We start from the raw sequence: 16,728 nt of genomic DNA, 5'->3' as shown, positions 1-16,728 counted from the left end.
ACACAATGAAACAATCAGCATGTTGAAAAGAAGAATGTGGAGAGGAACTGGAAGTAGTGCATCTCTGCTCTTGGAGAAGAAATGAGCATTCCTCCTAAGGAGGGCCTTCCCCTGGCATCCTCTGATTCATGTACTCACTAAACTACTTTGGTTTCTAAAGTATGGTTCCATATTGGAAAAAAGTTATTTTATGTTGTGAATTATTAAATTGATTTTCAAATAAAAACTAAACTAATGAGCACTGGGCCAGTTAAGTTGATTTCTCCCACCCAAGAAACTGATATCAAACTGATATCAAACTGATATAAACTGATATCAAATTTCCAGATTTGTTGAGTTGGGAAAATAAATTAAGAAATGAAAACACAAGAAGGTAAAAGCAAAGTTGGAAATTTTTTTTTATAGAAATACTTCTCTAGACATTCTTACACCACATTACAATATCAATATGTGTTAAAGAGAATAACTTTCACTTTTATTGAGATATAATTGACACATAACATTGTGTAACTTTAAGGTGTACAACATTTTGATTTGCGTATTGCAAAAATAATTCTGAGGAATAGGCTGCGAAGGGAAGGGATGCGAGGAAGGGAATATTAATCATGTGTCATTTGTTCTGTTGGTAGTCTTAGCATTGGGTGCTGGGAGTGGAGAGATTTCAGGTGGCTTCTGATGGAGACTTTTTTGAGGACTCTGGAAAGAAGACAAAGAAGGTTGGTGGAAGCAGGCAGAGAGGAAAAAATTACTGGTTGGTGGGTCTTTGACAGACCCTGGGAATGGGATGGCGACTTTACCATCAGATAGTTCGTCGATCGTTTTACTAATAAGTAGCTGAATGATTTAGAGAAGGCAATGGCAACCCACTCCAGTATTCTTGCCTAGAGAATCCCTTGGACAGAGGAGCCTGGTGAGCTGCTGTCCATGGGGTCGCACAGAGTCAGACATGACTGAAGCAATTCAGCATGCATGCATGTATTCAAAATGATTACCACCAAAGCAGTATCTAACACCTGTATCATGTTACATAATTACCATTCCTTTTTCTGTGGTAAGAACTTGTAAGATCTAATCTCTTAGCAACTTTCAAGTATATAATACAGTATTATTAACTATGATCACTATGATGTATTTTTCATTACCAGAACTTCTTAAAACTAGGAGCTTGTACTCTCCTTCCCCTCTATCCTGCACCTCCACCCCAAGGCAGCCACCATTCTAGTATCTGTTTCTATGAGTTCTGCATTTTTATATTCCGCATATAAGTGACATCAGATGGTATTTGTTTTTCTCTCTCTGACGTTATTAACTTAGCTTAATGCTGTCAAGTTCAATTCATATTGTTGCACACAGCAGAATCTTCATCTTTCTCCTGGCCAAATATATGTATATAGATATACTGGAATGTAAAAGTAGGAAGTGAAGAGATACATGGAGTAACAGGCTAGTTTTGCTTTAGAGTACAAAATGAAACAGAGCAAAGGCTAACAGAGTTTTGCCAGGAGAACACTCTGGTCATAGCAAACACCCACTTCCAACAACACAAGAGATGACTCTACACGTGGACATCAACAGATGGTCAATATCAAAATCAGATTGATTATGTTCTTTGCAGCCAAAGATGGAGAAGCTCTATACAGTCAGCAAAAACAAGAGTGGGAGCTGACTGTGGCTCAGATCATGAACTCCTTATTGCAAAGTTCAGACTTAACTTAAAGAAAGTAGGGAAAACCACTAGGCCATTCAGATATGACCTTAATCAAATTCTTTATGATTATGCAGTGGAAGTGACTAGATTCAAGAGACTAGATCTGACAGACAGAGTCCCTGAAGAATTATGGACAGAAGTTCATAACATTGTACAGGAGGCATTGATCAAGACCACTCCCAAGAGAAAGAAATGCAAAAAGGCAAAATGGTTGTCTGAGGAGGCCTTACAAATAGCTGAGAAAAGAAGAGACATGAAAGACAAATGAGAAAAAGAAAGATATACCCATCTGAACACGGAGTTCCAAAGAATAGCAAGGAGAGATAAGACAGGCTTCTTAAGTGAACAGTACAAAGAAATAGCGGAAAACAATAGCATGGGAATCTATAGAGATCTCTTCAAGAAAATTAGGGATACCAAGGGAACATTTCATGTGAAGATGGGCACAATAAAAGACAGAAATGATATGGGCCAACAGAAGCAGAAGACATTAAGAAAAGGTGGCAAAAATACACAGAAGAACTGTACCAAAAAAGGTCTTAATGAGCTGAATAACCTCAATGGTGTGATCACTCACCTAGAACCAGACATCCTGGAATGCGAAGTCAATTGGGCCTTAGGAAACACTGCTAAAAACAAAGCTAGTGGAGGTGATGGAATTCCAGCTGAGTTATTTCAAATCCTAAAAGATGATGCTGTGAAAGTGTTGAACTTAATCTTTCAGCAAATTTGGAAAACTCAGCAGTGGCCACAAGAGTGGAAAAGGTCAGTTTTCATTCCAATCCCAAAGAAAGTGTAGCAGGAGGGGGAATCAAGGGCATTTGGGATGCTTCTTCATGTAACACACTTAGGCCTTCAAGGCCTACTTGGGCATGATCAGATACATACCACTGAGATTTGATGATGGAGTTCTGCTGTATACACCTAATTTTATACCCAGTTCATCATGGGTAGCTCAAGTCACCATAATAACTTGGTGGCCCATGGTTAAACATTCAGTCTCTGCTAAGGCTCAATAACAGACCAAGAGCTGTTTCTCAAAAGAAGGCCAGTTATCTACAGACGATGACAGGAAGTTGGTCCAAAATCCTAAGGACCTGCACTATGATTCTCCTATATTTGTTGTTGTTTAGTCGCTAAGTTGTGTCTGACTGTTTTGTGACCCCTTGGACTTTTAGCACTCCAGGATCCTCTGTTCATGGGATTTCCCAGGCAAGAATGCTGGAGTGGATTGCCATTTCCTTCTTCAGGGGATCTTCTTGACCCAGGGATCAAACTGGCATCTCCTGTATTGACAGGTGGATTCTTTACCACTGAGTCACTGGGGAAACCCATGATTCTCCCACAAGGACCTGCCAAAATCTCCAAACAGCATCCCTATCTGCCAACACTTCAAGGACCACTGCATCTGCTGGGTCACATGGCCCAAGTGACAAAGCAGCTTGCACAGCAGCCTGGACCTGTGGCGCAGTCTCCTCATACTCTGGCTCCACTCAAAACCAGCAGCTTCTTGAGTCACTCCGTAAATGGGCCACAATAACACACTCCAAATGAGGAATATGTTACTGCAAAAATCCAGAACCCTAGTAGGCACTGTACTCTTTCTTACTTGCAGGAAAAGTCAAATGCAATAGCTCATTCTTCATCTGAGAAGAGTTATCTCAACATGCCCAAACCACTGGAATCCTAGAAATTTCACTAAGGTAGAAGATTTTGGAATTTTTTGTCAGATTTATTTCTCACCTTCTGAGATGCAAATTTCTACAATAAGTTTGGAGTTGCTTCTTGCTCACTAAGTCCAATTGGCATAATGTCACCAATTTAAAGGACCAGTGTGATATCCAATGGAAGAAAAAGGTAATCAAGATGCTTACAAACTAAACGATGACATAGGGCTGCAGAGTTGATATACCCTTGAGGTTAAAAGTGAAAGAAAACTGTTTCTGGTGGCTCTTATTGACAGGCATGGAGAAAAAGGCACTTGCTAGATCAATAGCTGCACAGCAGGTTCCAGGGATGTATTAATTAGCGATAAAACCACATCTGGTACAGCAACTGCAGTTGGAGTTATCTAGTTAAGCTTATGACAACCCACTGTCATTCTTCAAAATCCATTTGCCTTCTGTATAAGCCAAATAAGTGAACTGAATGGAGATTTGGTAGAAATCACAACTCTGGCATCCTTCACGTGCTTGATGGTGGCACTAATCTCTGCAATTCCTTCAAGAATGCAGTATTGCTTTTGGTTTACTCTTCCTCTGGGGCAGCAGATCTAATGGCTTCCAATTGGCCTTTCCCATCATAATAGCTCTCACTCCACAGATCATGCAACCAGTGTGAGGATTCGGCTAGTTGCTGAGTGTATCTATCACACTATGCGTTCTTGACCTCGGAAATAACTACAGGACAGTTTTGAGGACCCACTGGTCCCATTGTGAGAAAGACATGAGCTAAAACTTCATTGATCACATGAACTACATAGCCCATGCAACAGATAAATCACAGTGATATTTTGGGGGGATTTCCTGGAATTAGTGTCATTTCAAAATTAGTGTCTAGAAGTCCTCCAAAGCTCTCACTATTTCCTTTTCCTCAGTGTACATTTACCCTGTAGGTCTTTTGGGGGAGGGCTGGGAGAAAGATCAATGGTGTATGTTTTGGCAATGTACCAAGATCCATCTTCAAGAAGATCCTGCCTCTTCCCTCATTCAAAGAGTTCTGAGTTTATCAACTGTCAAGTGAGGAAATTGCTTGAGGGGCCATGACTGTTTTTTACCACTCAAGTTAGACATTTTTTTTCAGTCAACCTACCTAACATTTTTCTGCCTCTACAGATCAAATAAGAATGTATTACGGACTTCCCTGGTGGTCCAGTGGCTAAGACTCCATACTACCAATGCAGGGGGCCTGGGTTCAATCCCTGGTCAGGGAACTAGATCCCACATGAATCACTAAGACCCAGCACAGCCAAATAAATAAATAGATAACCTTTGTTAGCTAGGTCTTCTGAATAATTTGCTGCAGCTTTTACATCAGCATTTGCTGCTTCATCTTGCACTTTTATGTTATGGTGACAGCTTCTTTCCTTAAATCTCATGAACCAACCTCTGCTAGCTTCAAACTTTTTCTGCAGCTGCCTTTGAATCCAAAACTTTGCTAACTGTTTGCTGCAAGAGGCCCAGCTACAGCACCCTTACCATTCTCAACCTTTATAGAATTGAAGAGAGTTAAGGTCTTGCTCCTTGGAAGGAAAGCTGTGACAAACCTAAAAGCATATTAAAAGGCAGAGACATCAATCTACCAACAAAGGTCCATAGAGTCAAAGCTATGGCTTTTCTGGTAGTCGTGTATGGATGTGAGAGTTGGATCATGAAGAAGGCTGAGCATTGAAAAATTGATGCTTTTGAATTGTGGTGCTGGAGAAGACTTGTTAGACTCCCTTGGACTGCAAGGTGATCCAACTAGTCAATCCTAAAGGAAATCAATCCTGAATATTCACTGAAAGGACTGATAATGAAGCTGAAGCTCCAATACTTTGGCCACCTGAAGCTCCAATACTTTGGTCACCTTTTCATTGGAAAAGACCCTGAGAAAATCTTTCCTTGGAAAGACTGAGGGCGGGAGGAGAAAGAGGTAACAGAGAATGAGATGGTTGGATGGCATCACTGACTCAATGGACATGAATTTGAGCAAACTCTGGGAGATACTGAAAGACAGAGAAACCAGGCATGCTGCACTCTATGGGGTCACTAAGAGTCAGACATGACTTAATGACTAAACAACAAACAGCAACAAGGTCTTGCTATGTACGAACTGAAGTTTGACTTACAGGAATATTGCGGGTGGTTTGATGTTCTATCCAGACCACTACAACTTTCACCATATCAGCAACAAAGCTATTTCACTTGTTTATCATTTGTGTGTTCACTGGAGTATCACTTTATTCAGAAGATCTAGCTAACAAAATTAGTACTAATCAACAGATATTAAAAGTAGGCAAACAGCCTTTGAGCACTCATAGCTAGAGAGTCAATGCCTGGCTTCAAACCTTCAAACAATAGGCTAACTCTCTTATTAGGTGCTAATACAGTTAGTGATTCTAAGTTAAAATCAATGCTCCTTTGCCAGAACAAAAATCCTAAGGCCCTTAGAATTATGTCAAATATATTCCTATGCATGTGCTCTATAAATGAAATAATAAAGCCTGGATAACATCACATCTGTATACAACATGATTTACTGAATATCTTAAGCTCACTGTTGAGGCCTGCTGCTCAGAAAAAAGATGTCTTTCAAAATATTGCTGCTCATTGACAAGGCACCTGGTCACCCAAGAGCTCTGATGGAGATGTGTAATGAGATTAATATTGTTTTCATGGCTGCTAACACAACATCCATTTTGTAGCCCATGTATCAAGGAACAAATTCAACTTTCAAGGCTTATTACTTAAGAAATACATTTTGTAAGGTTAGAACAGCCATAGGTAGTTATTCCTCTGATGGATCAGAGCAAAGTAAATTGAAAACCTTCAGAAATGATTCACCATTCTAGATTTCGTTAAGAACATTCATGATTTTTTTTTTTAGTTTTTTATTTTTTAAATTTTAAAATCTTTAATTCTTACATGCATTCCCAAACATGATTCATGGGAAGAAATAAAAATATCAACATGAGTGGAAGTTTGGAAAATGTTAATTCTAATACTCATGTATGATTTTGAGGGGTTCAAGACTTCAGTGAAGGAAGTAATTACAAATGTGGTAGAAATAGCAAAAAATAAAAGTGGATTCTGAAGATGTAACTGAATTGCTGCAGTCTCATGATAAAAGTTGAACAGACAAGAAGTTACTTCTTATGAGTGAGCAAAAAAAAAAAAGAAAAAAGGTGTTTTCTTGAGTTAGAATCTACTTCTGGTAAAGATGCTATAAAGATTATTGAAATGACCACAAAATAGTTAAAATTAATATTTAAAAAAACTTAGTTGATAAAGCAGCATCAGGATTTGGGAGAATTTATTCCAATTTTAAAAGACATTTTACTGTGGGCAAAATGTTCTCAAAAACATTGCATGGTACAGAGAAATGAGGAAGAGTTAATGAAAGCAGCAAATTTCACTGATGTCTTATTTTAAGAAATTGCCACAAGGTCTTTGATCAAGGACTTTCCAAGATGGCAGAAGGGTAGGAGGATGTGGAGCTCTCTCCCCACAAATGCATCAAGAGTACATCTGCAAATGGAACAATTCTCACAGAGGACCTGCTGAACACTAGAGGAGGACTTCAAGCACCTAGAAGGACAAGAGAGATCCCCACATAACCAGGTAGGATGAAAGGAAGAAGGGAAAAGGAAGAGGAGAGGAAGCAGGATGGGACTACACTTCTGGTGGGGAGTTGAAGGTAAGGAGAGGTTCCCCCATTCAGTGAAGTCCTCTCTCCCATGCAGAGATCAGCAGGGACATAAGTGTGCCTAGGAGGCTCAGAGGAGAGCACAGTGGCCAGTCTGCGGCAGGCAGGACACAGCAAAACCTACACAGGTGGTCCATGCCACAGCCCTACACACTCTGACCTGAGACAGATGTCTACAAGGACACACAAGGGTCTGGCGCTGGAAGGTGAGATTTGGAGAGCAGACCTTGGGAGGGAACTGCTGTTGGCTGTGAAGAGACAGTCTGAGGGGATGAGAGTGAGGAGTTCCACAAGTAAGAATGCTTGTGGAGGAAGCCATCACAGGAGCAAATCACCGCTGTTGAGTGACCTGTAAAAGGCAGGGCCTCTCTCCTCACTGGAAGCTCCCTAAATTCAGTGCCTGCAAAATATCCAAAAGGACAAGTGTTCCTGCACTTGGGAACTGGGAGATGGGTCTGGCTTAAGGAACTGTGGGCTTTGTGGGCACATACACATAGGGACTGGGCCAGGCAAGAGTCCGAACTACCTCCATAGCTCCATTAGCAGGTCCAGGTGCACAACTACTGCAGTCCTGGGACCTGATCTCAGTGAATCAGCACCAGTGGCCTGATGAAAACAGCACCTGAGAGTCACCGGGGCCGACTGCTAGCACATCCACAGTTAAGCTGGGACTGAGAGCAGTGCCAACGACAGTTTACTTTATGAGTCCACACAATGGACAAAAGGAGACACAACAGAGTATACTCACAGGTGAACAGCTCCATAAGAGGAATACTCAGAGGCTTTTCTCTCACTCCAATCTCAACTACCTCACACTGCAGATCAGAAACACAGCTAAGAAACAAATCTAGGCATCTCCAGTCCAACAACTAGGGAGTAGACCCCAACTTTGACAGGGAAGTGACAATCACAGAGAAAGGAAATGACTCAATCAATCTCCAGAGTGGACTCTGGTCACCACAGCACCAGTCAATCCCTGTATCAAGGGGATAAACAAGCCTCTGGACCAGCCTCACTAACCAGAGGGCAGACATCAGAAGCAAGAGGAACAATGATTTTACATGAATACATGGCATGATATATTTAAAGTGATAAAAGAAAATATCTACAACCAAGAACACTTACCTAGCAAGTTCTCATTCAGATTCAGCAGAGAAATCAAAAGGTTTACAAACAGCAAAAGCTAAGAGAATTCAGCACCACCACATCAGCTTTACAACAAGAGCTAAAGGAAATTCTCCAGGTAAGAAACACAAGAGAAGAGAACAAAAGAGGAAGAGAAAAAAAGACCTACAAAAACAAACCCAGGAGAAGGGGGCAGAAGAAGATGGTGGAAGAGTAAGATGAGGAGATCACCAGCCTCCCCACAAACACATCAAAAACTCATCAAGATATGGAACAACTCCTTCAAAGCCATCTCTATGTGATAGCAGAAAACCCCAGGCTTCCAGTGGGGCAGGCTATGCTCCCTGGAATGAGGTAGGAGAGAGGATGGAGACATAAAAAGGGAAAAGATGGAGAACTTCTGGATAGGAACTTGTGCACTGAGGGAGAGAGGGAGTTGTGAAGCAGGAAGAGTTCCTATGCACTGGGAAGCTCCCTCCTCACAGAGGAGCCCAAGAAAGAACTGCATAATCTCAGAAAGCCAGGCAAAGTAGGGACTTAAGAGGGCAGAAGACAGAGAAAGCTATACTTCTTAATCCATAAACAGCTCACAGACTGTGGCCCCGACCAGATAGCAGTCTTGGGGAATGAAGAGAAGCACACAGAAGCCCAGTGGTACAGAGGGCAGGCCTGGGGTGCTAAGAGAGGCATGGCATAAAAACCTCTCCAGTGCACACAACCCTCGTGGTGCAGAGGGCAGGCCCAGGGAGCTAAAAATAGAACACACAAGTCCTGTGACCTACAAGGAAGGCCCAGGGAGCCGAGACAAGTGCACACAAGATCTGTAACATAGAGGGCGAGCTCAGGGGGCTGAAGGAACTTCACACAAGTCTCTGTGATGCAGAGGGCAGGGTCCGGGGGGCCAAGAAAAGAGCCACACAAGCCCCTACCTAGCAAGCATCAGCCTTCAGTGCAGGGCAGGATGGGGGGAACAGAAGCACTGGTAAAGAATTGAGGGACAGGTAGGGGGCAGGGGGCAATTAAGATATGCTAAGAGGGTCACTTCAACGTGGGTATGGAAATAGACATGTCTAACACTGCCAAAGCCAGAAGGACTGCCCAAAGACATACTGAACCAATAGACACCCCAAAACTTACTACTGAACACTGCACTGCCCTTCAGAGAGACAAGATCCAGCTCCATCAACCAGAACACAGACATAAGCTCTCCCAACCAGGAAAACATCACAGGACACTAATCCAACCCCATCCATGGGGGCAGACTCCACAACAAGAAGAACTATGACACAGAACTGTTTTTCTTATAAATCACACTGTATATTCCCCCTACATATTTCTACCTTCACATTAGCTTTTTGTGATGCTGTGGAGTTTTCTTCTTTGTTATCTCTTGTTATTAAAAAAAAAGAGAGAGAGAGAGAAAACTCTTTTTCAAGATATTTTTTCTCTCTTTCACTCATTTTTTGTGATTTTTCTGATTTTGCTTTTGATGTATTTTACCGCCTTTTTTATAGTTCTTTACCAGTTGTAGCTATTCCTGAATATATAAATCTTTTTCACATATGTCTATTTATCTTTTCTTTTCTATTTTTCTTTTCTCCCTTTATTTTACCCTCTCTCACACCCCTTCCTTTGCTCTTTTCTCTCCCTTCTCCTCTTTTTTTCTTTCTTTCTCCTCTCCTTTTTTTCCTTCACTCTCGTTTTTCACCATGTAAGTTAAATTGTTGTGCTCTCTCTGCTATATTCCCCAGTTGGCAATCTGCTCAGGCTCAGTTTTCCAGATTGAACATTAGTTAGCTCTGCTTTTAAGTGGGTGATATCACTTTTGGTTTCCCTTGTCCATCAAGTCAATCTCTTGTACTCTTTTCTTTAGAACACTTTGGTTATAACTGTGTGTATGGAAGTGGATGTATGTGTGCCATTATTTCTGTAATTACCAGCTTGATCTGCTTGATCTTCTCCCACTAGAACACAGGCACAAGTCACCCTTAACAAGCAGTCAACACAAACCACTCAACCAACTTTTCCCTCCAAGGTCAAAACCCAAAAGGAAGAAAAAATACAACCCTTAAGCCTGGGAAAAGGAGACCTTAAGTGGAGCAAGTTAGAAAAAAAATGAAAAGACAGAGAAATACATCACAAATGAAAAAGTTAGAAATTCACAAGACCAAATAAATAAATGAAGAGGGTATAAGCAATCTATTTGAAAGAGAATTCAGAATAATGATACTAAAGATGTTCCAAAGACTTAGAATGGAGAGAATGTAAGAAATAATTAACAGAGTTAAGAAAACACCAAGGACATAGAAGAAATAAAGAATAAGCAAGCAGAGATAAATAAATAACAAAACTACTGAAATTAAAAACACTCTAGAAGGAACCAATAGCAGAATAACTGAGGCAGAAGAATGGATAAGTGAGCTGGAAGATAGAATAGTGGAAATAATGCTGAAGAGCAGAATAAAGGGAAAAGGATGAAAAGAATTGAGGATAGCCTCATAGACTGTGGGGACAATATTAAATGCAGCAACATTCAAGTTATAGGAAATTCAGAGGAAAAAGGAAAAAGAAAGGCATTGTGAAAATTCAGACAGGTAAGTTTAGCTAGAGAAACTGAGCAGTTCTTTGCATGAGGGCAGGAACAGTTCAAACAGATGCAAAGACCAGAAAATTGATGTGTGGCAAAACCAAGTGATCCACTTGGAAAAGAAGATGAATTTGCTCTGCCTCTCCTGCATCATCTCAAGACTTTAGAAAATAAAATTAGGAAAAATATTTCAGTAATCAACAGGCCCCAAACCCAAACTAAAAATCGAACCTGAGACTTTATTTTTTTTGTTTGTTTGTTTTGTTTGTTTTTTTTTTAATTTTTAGTTTTTTATTTTTTAAATTTTAAAATCTTTAATTCTTACATGCATTCCCAAACATGAACCCCCCACCCACCTCCCTCCCCAGAACATCTTTCTGGGTCATCCCCATGCACCAGCCCCAAGCATGCTGCATCCTGCGTCAGACATAGACTGGCGATTCAATTCACATGATAGTATACATGTTAGAATGTCATTCTCCCAAATCATCCCACCCTCTCCCTCTCCCTCTGAGTCCAAAAGTCCATTATACACATCTGTGTCTCTTTCCCTGTCTTGCATACAGGGTCATCATTGCCATCTTCCTAAATTCCATATATATGTGTTAGTATACTGTATTGGTGTTTTTCTTTCTGGCTTACTTCACTCTGTATAATCGGCTCCAGTTTCATCCATCTCATCAGAACTGATTCAAATGAATTCTTTTTAACAGCTGAGTAATACTCCATTGTGTATATGTACCACAGCTTTCTTATCCATTCATCTGCTGATGGACATCTAGGTTGTTTCCATGTCCTGGCTATTATAAACAGTGCTGCGATGAACATTGGGGTACATGTGTCTCTTTCAATTCTGGTTTCCTCGGTGTGTATGCCCAGAAGTGGGATTGCTGGGTCATAAGGTAGTTCTATTTGCAATTTTTTAAGGAATCTCCACACTGTTCTCCATAGTGGCTGTACTAGTTTGCATTCCCACCAACAGTGTAGGAGGGTTCCCTTTTCTCCACACCCTCTCCAGCATTTATTGCTTGCAGATTTTTGGATCGCAGCCATTCTGACTGGTGCGAAGTGGTACCTCATTGTGGTTTTGATTTGCATTTCTCTAATAATGAGTGATGTTGAGCATCTTTTCATGTGTTTGTTAGCCATCCGTATGTCTTCTTTGGAGAAATGTCTATTTAGTTCTTTGGCCCATTTTTTGATTGGGTCGTTTATTTTTCTGGAGTTGAGCTGCAGAAGTTGCTTGTATATTTTTGAGATTAGTTGTTTGTCAGTTGCTTCATTTGCTATTATTTTCTCCCATTCAGATGGCTGTCTTTTCACCTTGCTTATATTTTCCTTTGTTGTGCAGAAGCTTTTAATTTTAATTAGATCCCATTTGTTTATTTTTGCTTTTATGTCCAGCATTCTGGGAGGTGGATCATAGAGGATCCTGCTGTGATTTATGTCTGAGAGTGTTTTGCCTATGTTCTCCTCTAGGAGTTTTATAGTTTCTGATCTTACATTTAGATCTTTAATCCATTTTGAGTTTATTTTTGTGTGCGGTGTTAGAAAGTGATCTAGTTTCATTCTTTTACAAGTGGTTGACCAGTTTTCCCAGCACCACTTGTTAAAGAGATTGTCTTTACTCCATTGTATATTCTTGCCTCCTTTGTCAAAGATAAGGTGTCCATATGTGTGTGGATTTATCTCTGGGCTTTCTATTTTGTTCCATTGATCTATATGTCTGTCTTTGTGCCAGTACCATACTGTCTTGATGACTGTGGCTTTGTAGTAGAGCCTGAAGTCAGGCAAGTTGATTCCTCCAGTTCCATTCTTCTTTCTCAAGATTGCTTTGGCTATTCGAGGTTTTTTGTAGAACCCCAGAGTTAGTAGAAGGAAAGAAATCTTAAAAATTAGGGCAGAAATAAATGCAAAAGAAGCAAAAGAGACCATAGCAAAAATCAACAAAGCCAAAAGCTGGTTCTTTGAAAGGATAAATAAAATTGACAAACCATTAGCCAGACTCATCAAGAAGCAAAGAGAGAAAAATCAAATCAATAAAATTAGAAATGAAAATGGAGAGATCACAACAGACAACACAGAAATACAAAGGATCATAAGAGACTACTATCTGCAGTTGTATGCCAATAAAATGGACAACGTGGAAGAAATGGACAAATTCTTAGAAAAGTACAATTTTCCAAAACTGAACCAGGAAGAAATAGAAAATCTTAACAGACCCATCACAAGCACGGAAATTGATACTGTAATCAGAAATCTTCCAGCAAACAAAAGCCCAGGTCCAGATGGCTTCACAGCTGAATTCTACCAAAAATTTCGAGAAGAGCTAACACCTATCCTACTCAAACTCTTCCAGAAAATTGCAGAGGAAGGTAAACTTCCAAACTCATTCTATGAGGCCACCATCACCCTAATACCAAAACCTGACAAAGATGTCACAAAAAAAGAAAACTACAGGCCAATATCTCTGATGAACATAGATGCAAAAATCCTCAACAAAATTCTAGCAATCAGAATCCAACAACACATTAAAAAGATCATACATCATGACCAAGTGGGCTTTATCCCAGGGATGCAAGGATTCTTCAATATCCGCAAATCAATCAATGTAATTCACCACATTAACAAATTGAAAAATAAAAACCATATGATTATCTCAATAGATGCAGAGAAGGCCTTTGACAAAATTCAACATCCATTTATGATAAAAACTCTCCAGAAAGCAGGAATAGAAGGAACATATCTCAACATAATAAAAGCTATCTATGACAAACCCACAGCAAACATTATCCTCAATGGTGAAAAATTGAAAGCATTTCCCCTAAAGTCAGGAACAAGACAAGGGTGTCCACTTTCACCGCTACTATTCAACATAGTTCTGGAAGTTTTGGCCACAGCAATCAGAGCAGAAAAAGAAATAAAAGGAATCCAAATTGGAAAAGAAGAAGTAAAACTCTCACTGTTTGCAGATGACATGATCCTCTACATGGAAAACCCTAAAGACTCCACCAGAAAATTACTAGAGCTCATCAATGAATATAGTAAAGTTGCAGGATATAAAATCAACACACAGAAATCCCTTGCATTCCTATACACGAATAATGAGAAAGTAGAAAAAGAAATTAACGAACCTGAGACTTTAAAAGGCGAGCAGAGCAATGGGCAGTAAAGGAAAACTGCCGGTGGCGTCTCTGAACAAACCCGGGCAGGGCGAGCAGGAAGCCCATCTCAGGGAGACCCTCTCTCGATTTTCAGAAGGACGCTTCGAAGCTCCATTTCCCTGCAGTTTCCACCCGCGCTCCGAGGCTGCAACCGCGGGACGCGGGGTGGTGGGGACAGAAAGCCGGGGAAGCAGACGGCGGAGGCAGAGACCAGACAGGAAGGAGCTCGGAGCCGGAGGGAGAACATGGCCCGGAGGCCGCTGCTGTTGTCTGGGGTGCTGAAAAGCCAGGAACGACCCGGGCGGCGGCGGCCACTTGCCTCTCCCGGAGCGCCGGCAGGGGTTCCGCGTGCGCACTTGCTAAGCCCGTCCTGGGCCGCGGCCTGGAGGTGCCCACCAGTAAGGTCCCCACAGCAGACCCTTAATGGGGAAATGATGAGGGCAGAGAGCATCTCGGGCACAGCGTACAGGATCCCGGTGCCCCCCTCCCCACCATGCCGCACAGCCCCGCGCCGCGACCCCTGCACCTGCGCGCGGACTCTCGCCGCCTCACTGCGGCGCCGGCAGGCGGAGCGTCAGACCAGCCGGGCGCGGGCAGAGGGTGCGGGGCGTGGGAGGAAAGCGGCACCGGTCCCGGGATCGCGGGGTGGAGGCAATGGCGAGAACACCAGCCACAAGTCCTACCGGCCGCTCTGCGTCCTCACCTTCAAACGTGCTGGTGACAGAAGTTGGGAGTCTGGCTAGAAGAGAGTTTCTCTATCTTGCTGCCCCTTCCCCTCCACACCTCCCTCCTCTCCAGACTGTCCACCCCACTCTGCTCCGTGGTCCTGGTACCGTGCTTCTTTGAGCTCCTGGGGCGGTTCGGGAGGAGAGGACTGGGGAGTTGGGACGTTTTCCCCAAGTACCTTCACTCTAGGAGATGGCTCACCCGGGAGAGAGCTGAGTAGACACACCTCCTCTCCCCCACCTTGGGCCTCACAGTGACTAAGCTGACCAGCCCCAGTACAGACTCTCCAGAGGGGTATGTGGAAGGGGCCAGGGGCGGGGGGTAGAAATACTGTTACCAGGGTAGTAATTTCTTAGAGTCATCATACCTAAGAGTCATCATACCTAATCATATAGATTTGACCATACCTGCCAAGGTCAATCCACAATCAGAGGGATTCTCTCCAAGTCTTCTTTTTTTTTTTTTAGTTTTTTATTTTTTTAATTTTAAAATCTTTAATTCTTACATGCGTTCCCAAACATGAACCCCCCTCCCACCTCCCTCCCCATAACATCTCTGTGGGTCATCCCCATGCACCAGCCCCAAGTCTTCTATTAGTGAACTGTTTTCCATTATAGCCTTCCCTAAGGAGTGTTCATGTTTATTTCAAGTAAAACAAAATAAAATAAAAAGGAGGGGTGTAGCCATAGAATACTGTCTTCAGTTCAGTTCAGTCGCTCAGTCGTGTCCAACTCTTTGCAACCCCATGAACCGCAGCATGCCAGGCCTCCATGTCCATCATCAACTCCCAGAGTCCACCCAAACCCAAGCCCATCGAGCCGGTTGTGCCATCCAACCATCTCATCCTCTGTCATCCCCTTCTCCTCCTGTCCTCAATCTTTCCCAGCATCAGGATCTTTTCCAATGAGTCAGCTCTTCACATCAGGTGGCCAAGGTATTGAAGTTTCAGCTTCACTATCAATCCATCCAATGAACACCCAGGACTGATCTCCTTTAGGATGGACTGGTTGGATCTCCTTGCAGTCCAAGGGACTCTCAAGAGTCTTCTCCAGCACCACAGTTAAAAGCATCAATTCTTCAGTGCTCAGCTTTCTTTATAGTCCAACTCACATCCATACACGACCACTAGAAAAACCGTATCCTTGACTAGACGGACCTTTGTTGGCAAAGTAATGTCTCTGCTTTTTAATATGCTATCTAGGTTGGTCATAACTTTCCTTCCAACGAGTAAGTGTCTTTTAATTTCATAGCTGCAATCACCATGTGCAGTGATTTTGGAGCCCAGAAAAATCAAGTCAGCCACTCTTTCCACTGTTTCCCCATCTATTTCCCATGAAGTGATGGGACCAGATGCCATGATCTTCGTTTTCTGAATGTTGAGCTTTAGGCCAACTTTTTCGCTCTCCACTTTCACTTTCATCAAGAGGCTTTTTAGTTCCTCTTCACTTTCTGCCATAAGGGTGGTGTCATCTGCGTATCTGAGGTTATTGATATTTCTTCCAGCAATCCTGATTCCAGCTTGTCCTTCATCCAGCCCAGTGTTTCTCATGATGTACTCTGCATAGAGGTTAAATAAGCAGAGTGACAACATACAGCCTTGACGCACTCCTTTTCCTATTTGGAACCAGTCTGTTGTTCCATATCCAGTTCTAACTGTTGCTTCCTGACCTGCACATAGGTTTCTCAAGAGGCAGGTCAGGTGGTCTGGTATTCCCATCTCTTTAAGAAGTTTCCACAGTTTGTTGTGATCCACACAGTCAAAGGCTTTGCCATAGTCAATAAAGCAGAAATATATTTTTTTCTGGAAATCTCTTGCTTTTTCCATGATCCAGCAGATGTTGGCAATTTGATCTCTGTTAGTGGTGATAAGTTATTTTAGTTTTTGCCTGTATGAGAAGCTCATTTTTGTGTCTTTGAATTCTGAATGATAATCTTGAGGGGTAAGATATTCTAGGTCTTAGGTTTTTTACCCTTTCAGCACTTTAAATACATCATGCTACTCTCTTCTGGCC

General features: G+C 42.0%; 1 long non-coding RNA gene across 1 annotated transcript; it reads right to left on the bottom strand.

Moving 5' to 3' along the window:
• Window positions 1-374: 374 nt before the first annotated feature.
• On the bottom strand, window positions 375-14,670 carry LOC138438318 (uncharacterized). The gene is made up of 2 exons (XR_011256291.1): window positions 13,961-14,670; window positions 375-696 (listed from the first exon to the last, which is right to left on the bottom strand). It is a non-coding gene; the product is annotated as an uncharacterized lncRNA (long non-coding RNA).
• Window positions 14,671-16,728: the final 2,058 nt, after the last annotated feature.

Source organism: Ovis canadensis, chromosome 3 (assembly GCF_042477335.2).
Source record: "Ovis canadensis isolate MfBH-ARS-UI-01 breed Bighorn chromosome 3, ARS-UI_OviCan_v2, whole genome shotgun sequence".
NCBI lineage: Eukaryota > Metazoa > Chordata > Mammalia > Artiodactyla > Bovidae > Ovis > Ovis canadensis.
This window is presented reverse-complemented; position numbering and strand designations above follow the sequence as displayed.